Here is a 14256-nt window from a genome sequence, read left to right as displayed (position 1 = left end):
CAGCTATGCTAATTATTTCCCATCTGTTTTCTGCTGTTATCTCGGGACGCTTGTCTCGAGAAAAATGATGTTCGTCAACTCCAGTTTGTCGGAGCTGCTGTACTGCACGTGGGAGTGAACAACATCAGGCTGAGGTTCTGAAGAAGTTCTACAGGAGCCTGATCGAGACGGTATGCAACACATCGCCTGAAGCAACGATCATCGTGTCTGGACCGCTTCCCACGTACAGACAAGACCAGGAAAGGTTCAGTAGATTATTTGCGCACACCTAATAAATAGTAAGTCAAAGTCCAAATCACAGTCTTTGTTGTCCAAACTTAATTGATATGTTTAGTGTCGAACATTATATTGAAACTGTGTCTATTCCTCGTTTAGTGACGCCTGTGGAGAGACGACTCTGCCTGTGAGCTGCTGGTTTGGAGGTCCGCGCTTGAAACATCACACGCTGATGCTCACAAGTCAGTGTTTGGTTACTCTTTGACTTTGACTTCGTCTACTTCATGCGTTTCTCTGCCCAGGAGGACGCGATCATCTCTGGCTTCATTCAGTCCGGCACCGACACAACACCATGGATCATACAGCGGAAGACACGAGCCAGGACCAGAGCTAGAACCTCTCTGCCGCCCCTCCTGGTCTTCGAGATCTCGACCCGGAACCGCTTCTCCCCTCTTCGCGAGTCGGAACGCGATGACGCTGTGATCATCGGCACGTCCATGATCCGTCATGTCCGTGCTACCTCAGGTAAGGATAAGGTGCGCACTCACTGCTTTCCTGGTGCTCATGTTCTTGATATTGCTGCACAGGTTCCTGAGATCCTGAACAGTGATGAGCGCGTCGGAGCTGTTTTGCTGAACGTGGGAGCGAACGACATCAGGCTGAGGTTCTGAAGGACTACAGGAGCCTGGTCGAGACGGTACGCAACACATCGCCTGAAGCAACGATCATCGTGTCTGGACCGCTTCCCATGTACAGACAAGGACAGGAAAGGTTCAGTAGATTATTTGCGCACACCTAATAAATAGTAAGTCAAAGTCCAAATCACAGTCTTTGTTGTCCAAACTTAATTGATATGTTTAGTGTCGAACAATATATTGAAACTGTGTCTATTCCTCGTTTAGTGAAGCCTGTGGAGAGACGACTCTGCCTGTGAGCTGCTGGATTGGCGGTCCGCGCTTGAAACATCACACGCCGATGCTCACAAGTCAGTGGTTCGTTACTCTTTGACTCTGACTTCGTCTACTCCATGTGTTTCTCTGCCCAGAAGGACGCGATCATCTCTGGCTTCATTCAGTCCGGCACAGACAACACCATGGATCACACAGCGGAAGACACGAGCCAGGACCAGAGCTAGAACCTCTCCGCCGCCCCTCCCGGTCTTCGAGATCTCGACCCGAAACGCTTCTCCCCTCTTCGCGAGTCGAAAAGCGATGACGCCGTGATAAGCGGCACGTCCATGATCCGTCATGTCCGTGCTACCTCAGGTAAGGATAAGGTGTGCACTCACTGCTTTCCTGGTGCTCGTGTTCTTGATGTTGCTGCACAGGTTCCCGAGATCCTGAACGGTGATGAGCACGTCTGAGCTGTTGTGTTGAACGTGGGAGCGAACGACATCAGGCTGAGGTTCTGAAGGACTACAGGAGCCTAATCGAGACGGTACGCAACACATCGCCTGAAGTAACGAGCCTTGCACATCTAACCCTTTCTGTGTCTTCTTTAATCGTTTCTAGATTCTTTTTTAAAGATAAATCAATTAGAAGACGACTAATGAAACTTAGTCGAAAAAAAAATACATTTCTAATCCTTAAGCATATCCACGCACATGCTATTTAGCAGGCGTTGAACTGTTCAATTACTGGCCAGAATTGAACAGTTAAAGCCCCACGTTGGGCGCCATGTTTTACAGAGTGTGTGCTTTAATCTTAACACCTTTTAACCTTATTATTTATTATCCTCAGGTTAGGTGTAGTAAGTCAAATCTGCCCTAAATCATAAGCATTCGAATGGTATTTACAATTGTTCAGATGACTTCTCTGTGGTCAGTTCTTGCTTAAGGTTTATTAACAACACTGTTAGACGCTTACTTGTAATTAGCATTAGTTATTTATTAATGTAAATATTCTAGAAATAAAAGTTAGGGTCAAACTTAAATTCTTTATGCTGCAAAACTCTGGAATCTACTCCTGTGTAAGGGAAATCTTTATGGACCTCAGCTATGCTAATTATTTCCCATCTGTTTTCTGCTGTTATCTCGGGACGCTTGTCTCGAGAAAAATGATGTTCGTCAACTCCAGTTTGTCGGAGCTGCTGTACTGCACGTGGGAGTGAACAACATCAGGCTGAGGTTCTGAAGAAGTTCTACAGGAGCCTGTTCGAGACGGTATGCAACACATCGCCTGAAGCAACGATCATCATGTCTGGACTGCTTCCCACGTACAGACAAGGACAGGAAAGGTTCAGTAGATTATTTGCGCACACCTAATAAATAGTAAGTCAAAGTCCAAATCACAGTCTTTGTTGTCCAAACTTAATTGATATGTTTAGTGTCGAACATTATATTGAAACTGTGTCTATTCCTCGTTTAGTGACTCCTGTGGAGAGACGACTCTGCCTGTGGAGAGACGACTCTGCCTGTGAGCTGCTGGATTGGCGGTCCGCGCTTGAAACATCACACGCCGATGCTCACAAGTCAGTGGTTAGTTACTCTTTGACTCTGACTTCGTCTACTCCATGCGTTTCTCTGCCCAGGAGGACGCGATCATCTCTGGCTTCATTCACTCTGGCACGACACAACACCATGGATCACACAGCGGAAGACACGAGCCAGCACCAGAGCTAGAACCTCTCCGCCGCCCCTCCCGGTCTTCGAGATCTCGACCCGGAACCGCTTCTCCCCTCTTCGCGAGTCCGAACGCGACGCCACCGTGATCATGGGCACGTCCATGGTCCGTCATGTCTGTGCTAGCTCAGGTAAGGATAAGGTGCACACTCACTGCTATCTTGGTGCTCATGTTCTTGATGTTGCTGCACAGGTTCCTGAGATCCTGAACGGTTATGAGCGCGTCGGAGCTGTTATGCTGAACTCGGGAGCGAACGACATCAGGCTGAGGTTCTGAAGAAGGACTACAGGAGCCTGGTCAAGACTGTACGCAACACATCGCCTGAAGCAACGATCATGTTTGGACTGCTTCCCACTTACAGACATGACTAGTAAGTCAAAGTCCATATCACAGTTTTTGTTGTCCAAACTTAATTGATATGCTTAGTGTGGAACATTATATTGAAACTGTCTATTCTTCGTTTAGTGACGCCTGTGGAGAGACGACTCTGCCTGTGAGCTGCTGGATTGGCGGTCAGCGCTTGAAACATCACAAGCCGATGTTCACTAGTCAGTGGTTAGTTACTCTTTGACTCTGACTTCGTCTACTCCATGCGTTTCTCTGCCCAGAAGGACGCGATCATCTCTGGCTTCATTCAGTCCGGCACAGACAACACCATGGATCACACAGCGGAAGACACGAGCTAGAACCTCTCTGCCGCCCCTCCCGGTCTTCGAGATCTCGACCCGAAACGCTTCTCCCCTCTTCGCGAGTCGAAAAGCGATGACGCCGTGATAAGCGGCACGTCCATGATCCGTCATGTTCGTGCTACCTCAGGTTAGGATAAGGTGTGCACTCACTGCTTTCCTGGTGCTCGTGTTCTTGATGTTGCTGCACAGGTTCCCGAGATCCTGAACGGTGATGAGCACGTCTGAGCTGTTGTGTTGAACGTGGGAGCGAACGACATCAGGCTGAGGTTCTGAAGGACTACAGGAGCCTAATCGAGACGGTACGCAACACATCGCCTGAAGTAACGAGCCTTGCACATCTAACCCTTTCTGTGTCTTCTTTAATCTTTTCTAGATTCTTTTTTAAAGATAAATCAATTAGAAGACGACTAATGAAACTTAGTCGAAAAAAAAAAATACATTTCTAATCCTTAAGCATATCCATGCACATGCTATTTAGCAGGCGCTGAACTGTTCAATTACTGGCCAGAATTGAACAGTTGAAGCCCCACGTTGGGTGCCATGTTTTACAGAGTGTGTGCTTTAATCTTAACACCTTTTAACCTTATTATTTATTATCCTCAGATTAGGTCTAGTAAGTCAAATCTGCCCTAAATCATAAGCATTCGAATGGTATTTACAATTGTTCAGATGACTTCTCTGTGGTCAGTTCTTGCTTAAGGTTTATTAACAACACTGCTAGACGATTACTTGTAATTAGCATTAGTTATTTATTAATGTAAATATTCTAGAAATAAAAGTTAGGGTCAAACTTAAATTCTTTATGCTGCAAAACTCTGGAATCTACTCCTGTGTAAGGGAAATCTTTATGGACCTCAGCTATGCTAATTATTTCCCATCTGTTTTCTGCTGTTATCTCGGGACGCTTGTCTCAAGAAAAATGATGTTCGTCAACTCCAGTTTGTCGGAGCTGGTGTACTGCACGTGGGAGTGAACAACATCAGGCTGAGGTTCTGAAGAAGTTCTACAGGAGCCTGATCAAGACGGTATGCAACACATCGCCTGAAGCAACGATCATCGTGTCTGGACCGCTTCCCATGTACAGACAAGGACAGGAAAGGTTCAGTAGATTATTTGCGCACACCTAATAAATAGTAAGTCAAAGTCCAAATCACAGTCTTTGTTGTCCAAACTTAATTGATATGTTTAGTGTTGAACATTATATTGAAACTGTGTCTATTCCTCGTTTAGTGACGCCTGTGGAGAGACGACTCTGCCTGTGGAGAGACGACTCTGCCTGTGAGCTGCTGGTTTGGAGGTCCGCGCTTGAAACATCACACGCTGATGCTCACAAGTCAGTGTTTGGTTACTCTTTGACTTTGACTTCGTCTACTTCATGCGTTTCTCTGCCCAGGAGGACGCGATCATCTCTGGCTTCATTCAGTCCGGCACCGACACAACACCATGGATCATACAGCGGAAGACACGAGCCAGGACCAGAGCTAGAACCTCTCTGCCGCCCCTCCCGGTCTTCGAGATCTCGACCCGGAACCGCTTCTCCCCTCTTCGCGAGTCGGAACGCGATGACGCTGTGATCATCGGCACGTCCATGATCCGTCATGTCCGTGCTACCTCAGGTAAGGATAAGGTGCGCACTCACTGCTTTCCTGGTGCTCATGTTCTTGATATTGCTGCACAGGTTCCTGAGATCCTGAACAGTGATGAGCGCGTCGGAGCTGTTTTGCTGAACGTGGGAGCGAAAGACATCAGGCTGAGGTTCTGAAGGACTACAGGAGCCTGGTCGAGACGGTACGCAACACATCGCCTGAAGCAACGATCATCGTGTCTGGACCGCTTCCCATGTACAGACAAGGATGGGAAAGGTTCAGTAGATTATTTGCACTAATTGAATTATTAATGTCATTGTGTAATGAACAGAAATTGCTCTTTGTAAATAATTGGAATCTGTTCTGGGAGAGACCTAGGCTCTATTATGCTTTACCTCAGCAGAATTGGAGCGGCTGTTCTGTCGGACATCTCCAAGACGTTACACACCTAATGACTAGTAAGTCAAAGTCGCTCCTTTGAAAGCAATGTTTCTCCTGGTTCCATCTCTTGGACTGATGTCTCTGCCTGTAAGGCTATCTTTTGCCATCCTAATATACGAGAATCACCCCATGTATATGGTTGTATAAAAGTCATGCTGGATTTTTCCTGGGCTTTTGCTGCCATAGCTTAGCCTCTTTGGAATAGACTTATTAGACTTTCAATCACCCTTCAACTTATTTCTTATGTGCACATCTAACCCGTTTTTGGTGTTAAATAATCTTTTCTAGATTAGTATCTTTTTTCGACTAAGTTTGTCTAGTCGTCTTCTATTTGGTGATGTATCTTTTTTTTCCAAAAAAAGAAAATAAATTTTTAATCCTTATGCATATCCACGCACATGCTATTTAGAAGGCACTTAACTGTTCAATTACTGGCCAGAATTGAACAGTTAAAGCCCCACGTTGGGCGCCATGTTTTACGGTGTGTGTGTGCGCCTTAATTTTAACACCTTTAACATTATTATTTTTTATCTTCAGGTTAGGTCGACTAAGTCAAATCTGCCCTAAATCATAAGCATTCGAATGGTACTTACAATTTGTTCAGATGACTTCTCTGTGGTCAGTTCTTGCTTAAGGATTATTAACGACACTGTTCGACAATTGCTTGTAATTAACATTAGTTATTTATTAATATAAATATTCCAGAAATAAAAGTTAGGCTCAAACTTAAATTCTTTACGCTCAAACTCTGGAATATCCTTCCTGATATGGTTTGACGCTCTGACTCGCTGTAAAGTTTAAAACCAGACTAAAGACGCATCTCTTTAGCCAAGCATTCACATACTGCTTACCTTTTATTCATCTGTTGAATCAGATCGAATGCTTTTAACACTTTAAAACTTGAAGAGTCTGTAGGTTACTTGCATAGGTTGCGTAGTATTTACAGTCATTACTTTTCCTGTGTGTATTGCGTGAATGATGGGTGGTTGGGCAGATATTGTGTTATTGCGGTAGGTGGTATGCCATACGGAACTGTTGCCAATGAAACGCATTACCGCGACAGTGGGGCTCGACAGCCTTAGTCAAACGGGTTGGCGCGTATGGTTGGGTTGTGGAGAGTTTGTGAGTGTTTTTAACATCTACTCCTGTGTAATGGAAATCATTATGAACATCAGCTATGCTAATTATTTCCCATCTGTTTTCTGCCGTTATCTCGGGACGCTTTTCCTGAGAAAAATGGCGTTCGTCAGCTCCAGTTTGTATCCAGCCTCTCATGGAGACTTCAGATGCCCCAACACCTGCAATGAGAAGACTAAATGCCTGTGAAGAGACGACTCAACACCTGTGAAAGATGACTCGATGCCTGTGGAGAGACGACTCAATGCTGGCGATATGTTATGCCCTTAATATTACATGATTATCCAAATGTAATTTTCCATGTACTTTTCTGTAATGCACTTTCTGTAAAGCTGCTTTGAAACAAGTATTGTGAAAGGACTATACAAACAAACTTGAATTCACTTGCAGGGCCAACAGACTTGACTTGTGTGGATCCTGACTTGTGTTTGGATCCTGACATGTGTTTGACTTGTGTGGATCTTGACTTGTGGGTCTTGACTTGTGTTTGACTTGTGTGGATCTTGACTTGTGGGTTTTGACTTGAGTGGATCTTGACTTGTGTTGATCTTGACTTGTGGGTCTTGACTTGTGTTTGACTTGAGTGGATCTTGACTTGTGGGTCTTGACTTGTTTGACTTCAACCGTTGGAATTGGGTGGGTGGGTCTTGTGTTTGAGGAGGTGAAGGGTTGAAACCAACCCTGGACAACTCAGTCTAAGACCAAAAGTCAATCAACTGCAGGTGCAAATCAAAGTTACTTAAGCTACAATATATAGGGGTGTGTCCCACTCACAAAGACTTTCTTTTTTCAGTTTTTTGTTTTTATTTATATTATACTAAATGTAATTTTTGTATTTATGGTTTTGCCTCTTGTTCCATTTAAGATCAAGTTTGTCTGTCCTTTTTTTTATTCCCTTTCTAATTTGACCCTTTTGTCTGTCTTTGCATTTATGGTATATTTAGGTTTTTATTTTTATTGTTTTTTTAAATCATAGATCTTTCACTGTTTTCTAACATTTTCTGTCTGCTTTTTATGCCATTTTTGCCTTTCTTATATTGTAAAGCTTTGTATTGAAGTTGTAAACTTACTTTGTTGCATTTTGTTACACTTGATTTTGTTTGTTTTATTTTAATTTCTTTGTTTTTTTTTACTTGGGTTATGGTCCATATTTGTTTCCTTGTTCTGTTTTTTTAAAGCCTTTTGTTAACCTTTGTTTCTACTCTTGTATGATTTTATTTGTGCCCATATGCAACTTTATGTAATTTGAAACACCCCATTTGTGAATCCTAACCTTTATTGGCATTTTTAAAATTACTTTAAGTTTTTGTGAGGTTTATAATCTGTTTTGGTTTATTTTGTGTTCCATTATCCTGTGTTGGCCGGTCCCTCCAGATGTTTAGACAATCCAGTCTGATGTCCTTCACATTCAGCCTCTCATTGATGCTGCTGCTCCTCCTCCCCCCTCCTCTACCCGTGTCATCTAGTTAATGCGGCCTGTGTTTTTTGACTACTTTCAGCCCTTTGGTTCATCCTTCATTTTACCCTTTACACCTTGAGTCCACCTTTGTGCCAAGCCCCAGACTTGTGGCGGAGCTGGTAATCTGAGGCCCAAGACAGGTCGACAGAGTGAAAGTTAGGTTGATGCTCTATCAGGTCCTCCATGGGCAGTTATTGCCCTGCAGTGCAGTGGTCTTGTCTCTGCCCAGGTCCCCATCTCTAATGGCTCCATCTGAGTTGGTTGTCCACCGAGTTGTAACTGGCACATTCACCAAAGGTCCCCCCTATCCTTTTATTGACTGTGTTTTGGCTCTACATCCCATCCTAAAGCAGCTTTGTCCACTTGACTTATTTTTGCTACTTTGTATTGTTTAACCTTGTTTTTTGTATTTCAGCACATTTTAGGTTTTTTATTTTAGGATTTTTTATGCCCTCTATATTTCAATCAGTCTGTCTTTTTTTCCTTTTGTACAGTATTTTATTTACTAACTTCTATTTAAACTTTGTTCTGTGCCCTTTATGGTCTTGTCTAAGCTATTCTAAGACAGAACAAAATAAAGTTGTCAAGCATAAAAGCTGCATGTCTCAGATTATTCTTCCTATTGCCCTTTAGTGTTTGTATTTCTGCTGTTTGCCTTTTATGCCTCTGCCAGTTAAGTCCCTTTTTTGTGCCCTGTTGTAGTGATGGTTTTTACATATTTGTTCCTTGTGGTGTTAGATTAAATTTGTAATACCCTTTATGCCTTAATGCTCCTTAATTTTTGTCTCTGGACTTATGTCCTTATCATGGTCTCAATGGCACTTTTTGTATTTGTGCATTTTTCCCTTTTTTTGTATTTTGATCTCTTGCCTTTGCATTTGAACCATCACTGCTCTTGTCTTTGCATTTTCCCTAAGCCTATTTTAGTTTTATTGGCTTTTTATGAGTGAATGTTTTATATATATCTTTAATTTATGCTCCTTGCCTTGTAAGCCATTGTGCTGTTTTATGGCCCAGTCCCATTGACCATTTTTTTGCCCATTCCTATTTTTCTGGAACAGTTGTATTTTGTATTTAAATGTACTTTATAAAAGGTTTGCCTTTACTGTTTGTGCGTTTTGTAAATGTATGTGCCTGTTTATTTTCTGACTGCCTTCTGTATGTTAGCATTAGTGGCTGTCTTACTACACCATTTTTCTGCTTTGATTCATCTCTATGTTCTTGTGCTGATTTTTATTTGTGCCTGATGCTGCTATTTCATTCAGCCTGTTTGAATTTTGTTCTCCCCAATGGGATGATTGAGTTTTCTGGGTACTTGATTCATTTTCATGAACTTCTGGAAAACTGGAGATCTTTCTTTTCAAGTGTTCAGCTGCTGGACTTGGGTGGGTGGGACTTGTGTTGTACTTCAGTGGGTGGGTCTTGTCCAAGGTTGATTTTTTTTTTCACCCTGCACCTCATGAGTATCAACTGCAGGTGCAAATCAAAGTCACTTAAGCTACAATATATAGGGATGCCTCCCACGCAATATATAGGGATGCCTCCCACGCAATATATAGGGATGCCTCCCGTGCAGACATTTTTTTTTTCTTAAGTGTTTTAGTTACATTGTACTAATTTTGTATTTATCTTAATTAAAAAAGGGACAGACAAACTATGGTTTCTCCTCGTTCCATTTGAATTTCTATTTTATGACCCTTTTGTCTGTCTTTGCATTTATTTTATATTTAGATCTTTATTTTAAAGCATTGTTTTTATTGTTAATAAATATCTTTTAACTTGTTACTTACATTATCTGTTACCTTTTATGCCATTGTTTGCCCCTTCTTATATTGTAAAGCTTTGTATGAAAGTTGTAAACTTGTCTTGTATTTTGTAACACTTTGTTTTGTTTTTCATTTTAGTTTTTAAACATTTTCAAAATGACTGTAAAGTACTTGTCGGGTTATAATCTTTTTTGTTTATAACCCGTTATCCTGTGTTGGCCGGTCCCTCCAGCTGTTTAAACAGTCCAGTCTGATGTCCTTCTCACTCAGCATGAAGCCTCTCATTGATGCTCCTCCCGCCTCCTCTACCCATGTTATCTATTTAATGGGGCCTGTGTCTGCTGGCTCCTTGCAGCCTTTTGCCTCATCCTTCATTGCACCTTGGGTCAACCTTTGTATTCCAGATTACCAGCTCCGCCTAGGTGTTGATCCTCTGTCTTTGTGCCAAGCCCCAGACTTAACTTTCACTCTGTCGACCTATCCGTTCCACCATGGGCAGTTATCCCTCAAGCTGTATCGGGGGTCTTGCCTTATTCCTTCAACCTCTGTGGTTCTGCCTCTGCCCTGCAGTGCAGTGGTTTGTCTTGGGTCTTCAGCTCTGCCTAAATCCTCATCTCTAATGGCTCCATCTCATTTTGTTGTCCCCCGGGTTTTGCTTGGCACTGCATGAAAAGTGTGATTTTCGTCAGTAAGCGGCACTGTAGATTGTCGTGGAAGTTCAGGTTTACGACTGCACACGGCAATTTACAGGTAACACTCAAAACTGCCGTGAATTGCCGGAAATTGACGTGGGCCTTGCTTGGCAGTTGTCCCCCCATTGTCCCCCCTTCTCCTAAATCTAGAGGAGGCTTTGACATGTAAATGAAAATGCTGTGAGCTATACACATGCAAATAAGGGTAGGGGAGTTTCACCCCAGGTAACATTTTTCTGAAAGGAACTTCATTCTAAGACAATCTCTGGTAGAAATAGATCAGGCTCAGTATAACCTAATTACCGTGTTTTTTTTTGTTTGTTTTTTTTTGTTTTTTAACATTGCAACATGACATCCAAAAAGATAACAATCAACAAATAATAATTTCACAATAAATAAGAAACAAATAAAAATAGGACAGAATTGAACAAATGAAATAAAAACAGGAAAGGGACTATCTCTATTGTGTATAATATTATGATTTAAGAGAAAGTTAGAAACCAGTAATTTGTACTATTTAAAGAAAGAAAATAGCATACACATAAATTCACTTTTCAATTAGCTTCAATATTCTTTAGCAAATACAATTGTATCACTACATTTTTATCGATACATTTGAGAGACTCAATATACTGAAAACTGAAAATCAGACCCCCCCCCAAAAAAAAAAAAAAAACTTCAAACAAGGTTTAGAATTATTCATTTTACTCTTATGAATATGAAATTTTCCTAATACAATTACAAGATTCATCATAACATTTACAGAAGTAGTTTTTCAAAATATATGATAACATCTTTGGATGTTAATTCACAGTTATAAACAGATGTTTTTTTGTTTTTGTTTTTTACAATTTTTTTTACTGGTTTATTTATTTTAAGTAGCCTAATAAAGTTATTTATTTATGCATATATGTATTTTTACATTTCATGGTAGCCTATTTGGGTATATCCACCTTATTCCTAATTTAAAATGAACAGCAGCAGAAAAGTCAAGACAGCCGACGACAGCCTTTCAACCTGAGTCAAAAACCAGTGAACGTAACTCTGATTGGCTGAGGCAGCATATCATCATAATCCAACCTGTAAAGTCAGCCACTCTGATTGGCTGAGGCAACGTGCCAGGCATGTGGCGTGTTATTCAAGCAGAAATAACGGCACAGATATTCAGCCTGCTTCGCCGTCATGATCGCTGGGGAACCCATCTTTTCCTCTAAATTGAAGGTAAGTTCGTCCAGCTTAGTGAATTCTATGTTCATGTGTACTTATAGTGTTTGGTAGTTTAGCGTTATTGTCTTAAACTTCACAAATCTGCTGTGATTACTGCCGCGAATGTCCAAGGGTGTTAACCTAACGGAACAGTTTTTTGTTTTGCGTTAGCTTGCTGCTCTTAATTCTTTTTTAGTTTCGTTTCAATTTGAACAATTTGGGACACTAAACTGTACGTTAGGTTGCACTTTGTTATCTGGCTGCAAGCTAGCTACCATTCCTTGCTAGTAATCAAACTAACTCGTACTGAGTGTTCAATTGGCTTTTCCCAATGCGTTTACTGTGAATATCGTCAGAAATTATGAAAAAAGAATAAGTGCCAGGGTCATAAAACATAAAGCGCGTAATGTGCTTGTATGCTCTAGTGTAGGCTATCCTTGTTTGTAAAATTTCATCACTTTGTGTGATGGAGTGAAATCTTCAGGTGTTTGTGATTTGTTTTGTCTCTCAGGGGCTGTAAGGAGTGAGGTGTCCTTCGCTGATAGGAGAAAAAACACCTAAACAAGGTAACGTTACGTGTTGTGATCTCATCCTCTTTTCTTTTGAACAGGCCCCAGTCAAATAAAAAGTAAAACTAAACTAATTTGTATTAACGTTTGTGTTTATAGATGACTTTGAGCGTGAGACAGTGGTGAAAACGCCAAAGAGAACTGGAACATGGCATGTTATATTCAGTTATAAATGTTTGACCAAGTTATTAAATATCTTATAAATCTGTTCAGTTTCATCATTTGATAATAACTTTATAACACATTTTTTTGTGGTATAGATGCAGTGACTGAAACCTGGTGGTAAGTATTGATCTATTGGCAGTGGAGAAGACACTTTTAATAGACGCCTTCCCCCTTGTGATCTATCAAACTTTGTTATTCTAATTAGAGTATTGTAAACATCACCAAATGTGTTTGTTTATTTCAGTGTTCCAGAAAAAGGTCCTGAAACTACTGGTCGACATCCGCCATGGCCTGAAGGAAACCAGGTAGTGGATGCAGAAGAAACATATATTTTTGCTTACAAATGTGGGGACTTGGGGCAGATTGCCTTTGCATACATCTAAATCATTGTCTTTTTCAACTTTGCAGAAGGGGTCATGAAATTCGGTTCCACACCAACTGAGCTGTATGTACATCAAGGTGAACCTCAAGCACGCGTCGCAAAGACTTGGATTCACTTCGCCCTGATGAGCCAAGCCTACAGGACTTGAATTAAGAGTTTTAAAGGGATAGTTTACTTGATTTTTTTTTTTTTTGAAATGTTTTGGCTTACATCAAGGGCATCAGTCATATAATGGAAGTCTATGGGGATCTCTTAAAAGAGCATGCACAGAGAAGTACAAATTAAACATGATTTAATGAATCATAACTGTAAGTACACGTTGATGGCTTAAGATACGAGATGAGCGGTTTGTGTGAGAAAATGAACAGTGTGTGTGTTTGTGTGTATATATATATATATATATGATCTGCGCATGCGGCGGAAAGTGCCAGAAGCGATCTTGCACTGGTACGTCACTCATTGTTTACACAGATTTCAGAAGTTTTACTGTGAAGATCTAAACATATTAAGATATATTGCATTTTTGTGTATATCTAAATATGTATATATATACACATTTATACAATAACAATATAAATACTGTTTGTTTTCTCTCACAAAACGCTCATTTCGTGTCTTAGTCCATCAATGTGTACTTAATTTATGAGTCATTAAATCATGTTTAATTTGGTCTTCTTTGTGCATGCTCTTTGAGGTGGTGACCATAGACCTGCATTATATGACTGACAGACAACAACGGTTTGACCTAAAAATATCAAAATTGAAAATACTGTGGAAACAAAGACCCCTGCATCTTGGATGCCCTTGAGGTAAGCTAAAACATATCAAAAATTAATTTCAAAGTGAACAATCCCTTTAAATTACATCCTTATTATTCGTTCATAATTCTGCCTTCTGTGTTTGATATATCTGGTGCCCAATTCTGATGCCATTCAGGGCAATTTATTTTTGAATAAAGATGCAATATATTATTGATGTATTTGTATAACTGTAGTGCTGTATGTATGTTGTCCCATGTTTCCAGAGGGTGGAGGACATGTTTTCTGTGCTTTGAAGATGTTCTCCTATGCTTTGTACATAGTTGTGTGTTTGTTCTAATAAAGCTATTTCTTTGAATAAACAGTATGTGGCAAATGTTCCTTTCCTCAATAAATTCATGTCCTTGATGGTAATAATAATTTAGTCCATAGGATAACAATGACATGAATAAACAACATAATAGCATATCATATGAATATATATATATATTATAATTTTATGTCGGCTGACCAATAGTAACAGATCTGCCAACCAATCACGAGTGATTTTCTTGTTTAAATGTAGTGAA

General features: G+C 40.8%; 3 long non-coding RNA genes across 3 annotated transcripts; all 3 read left to right on the top strand.

Annotated features, from left to right (window-relative positions):
• The first annotated feature begins 5009 nt into the window (after window positions 1–5009).
• LOC148973767 (uncharacterized) lies at window positions 5010–8744 on the top strand. The gene is made up of 3 exons (XR_016145942.1): window positions 5010–5142; window positions 5205–5314; window positions 5516–8744. It is a non-coding gene; the product is annotated as an uncharacterized LOC148973767 (long non-coding RNA).
• A 2967-nt stretch (window positions 8745–11711) lies between these two features.
• On the top strand, window positions 11712–12651 carry LOC148973766 (uncharacterized). The gene is made up of 3 exons (XR_016145940.1): window positions 11712–11828; window positions 12325–12379; window positions 12482–12651. It is a non-coding gene; the product is annotated as an uncharacterized LOC148973766 (long non-coding RNA).
• Window positions 12652–12790: 139 nt separating this feature from the next.
• On the top strand, window positions 12791–14051 carry LOC148973765 (uncharacterized). The gene is made up of 2 exons (XR_016145941.1): window positions 12791–12852; window positions 12956–14051. It is a non-coding gene; the product is annotated as an uncharacterized LOC148973765 (long non-coding RNA).
• Window positions 14052–14256: the final 205 nt, after the last annotated feature.

This window comes from Pimephales promelas, chromosome 13 (assembly GCF_988280905.1).
Source record: "Pimephales promelas chromosome 13, fPimPro1.hap1.1, whole genome shotgun sequence".
Lineage (NCBI taxonomy): Eukaryota > Metazoa > Chordata > Actinopteri > Cypriniformes > Leuciscidae > Pimephales > Pimephales promelas.
This window is presented reverse-complemented; position numbering and strand designations above follow the sequence as displayed.